Here is a 2,287-nt window from a genome sequence, read left to right as displayed (position 1 = left end):
TTTTTGAAGAAGTCCACAGGTTTCTCTTGGATCACTGAACCTCAGGACAACCTACATGTAAGCACAAAATTGACAATAAGTGAAAGGCAATAAACCAGCAGGCAAAGATTACAGAATCCTGCATGTGTTGACAATCCCCTCCTTTTTCCAAACAGGCATATTTACAACGTTACAATACACCTACTTGCCGCTAAACTCATTAACTCATCAACAATACTTCTCGATTCTGGACTCGATACCATCTAGGTTCATAATATGTGTCAAAATTAATTACTGGGATTTTCAAGACGAGAAACGTGTAAGAAATCACCTTACTATAGTTACGTTCGCCACGCCCCCCTCCCAAGTCTCACGCATGGCCGATTTCGCGCCATGGCACAGCGCGGAAAATTCCATTTCCGCCACTATATCCCCAACTTAATGCTACAAATATGGTATCAAATTAAAGCTAAAAACATGTTCTATCGTATTTCTGGTGATGCAAATATATAACTGATTTCCATAGAGGCAAAAACAGCGACCAAAGTTTTTGAAGGAGCCATAAATGGACTTACCTTGCACGTAGAGATTTGCATCACACACCAAAATGTAGCTCAGGGCCTCTATTATATATTCATGACGTTTCCATGGACCATAATTCTTGCTATATCCGGCGGAAACGGGGTCAAAGTGTGGAACGCATTTTTGCGTTCGGCGGAAATGGGGTCCGCGGCGAGCGCCGGGCGCCGGGCGGGCGTACCTGCCCATTAATCACGCTCTAACTCAACATCGGTGACTTATTTTTAAAAGAAATTTAGTACACATAGAGATAAGATATTGATTAGAAATCACAAGAAGTTTGGTGATTGTGAAAATTAAATTTATTTTTCTAGAATTTTTTTAGTTGGCCGATCGCGGCCCGTAAACGCGTGGGAGTCATTTTCCGTGCGGCGTATAGGGGGTAATTGCGCTAGCTACCTAATTGAAAGGGTCATTGACAATAAAGTAAACATACAACTTCGACCAAACTCTTTCCATTTACACCGGTGTGTTGACGCTACGTACTCAAAGTGACAAATTTAACAGACATCAATGCGTAATGACGTCAGGGTACCATAAAGTTGACAAGGAAATCATGGCGGGTTTTCCACTGTTTTGACCTAATTGAAAGGGTCATTGACAATAAAGTAAACATACAACTTCGACCAAACTCTTTCCATTTACACAGGGGTGTCTACGCTACGTACTCAAAGTGACAAATTTAACAGACATCAATACGTAATGACGTCAGGGTACCATAAAGTTGACATATGCGCTCAGAAGGAAGTCAGGGCGGCTTTTCCACTGTTTTGACCTAGTTCATAAAGCCATAGACAATAAACTAAACATACAACTTCGACCAAACTCTTTTTCATCACACCGGTGTGTCTACGCTACGTACTCAAAGTGACATATTCAACAGACATCAATACGTAATGACGTCAGGGTATCATAAAGTTGACATATGCGCTCAGAAAGAAGTCAGGGCGGCTTTTCCACTGTTTTGACCTAGTTCATAAAGCCATAGACAATAAACTAAACATACAACTTCGACCAAACTCTTTTTCATTACACCGGTGTGTCTACGCTACGTACTCAAAGTGACAAATTTAACAGACATGAATGGGTAATGACGTCAGGGTACCATAAAGTTGACATATGCGCTCAGAAGGAAGTCATGGCGGCTTTTCCACTGTTTTGACCTAGTTCATAAAGCCATAGACAATAAACTAAACATACAACTTCGACCAAACTCTTTTTCCTCACACCTGTGTGTCTACGCTACGTACTCAAAGTGACAAATTTAACAGACATGAATGGGTAATGACGTCAGGGTACCATAAAGTTGACATATGCGCTCAGAAGGAAGTCAGGGCGGCTTTTCCACTGTTTTGACCTAGCTCATAAAGCTTCATCGACAATAAATTAAACATACAACTTCGACCAAACTCTTTCCATTTATACCGGGGTGTCTACGTTACGTACTGAAAGTGACAAATTTAACAGACATTCATGCGTAATGACGTCGGGGCACCATAAAGTTGACATATGCGCTCAGAAGCAAGTCAGGGCGGGGTTTCCACTGTTTTGACCTAGTCCAAAAGGCCATGGACAAAAACTTAAACATACATTTTCCATTAAGCTTCTTATCCCTCACACCGGGGAGTGCTTAACATACGTGTTTGAGGGTGCATTATTTAACTCTCCATTACTGGGACAAGGCCGTTTTGGTTTACTCTGCTGTTTTTCTGATGCCCCCCCCCACTTA

This window comes from Branchiostoma floridae, chromosome 13 (assembly GCF_000003815.2).
Source record: "Branchiostoma floridae strain S238N-H82 chromosome 13, Bfl_VNyyK, whole genome shotgun sequence".
NCBI classification, from domain to species: Eukaryota; Metazoa; Chordata; class Leptocardii; order Amphioxiformes; family Branchiostomatidae; genus Branchiostoma; species Branchiostoma floridae.
This window is presented reverse-complemented; position numbering follows the sequence as displayed.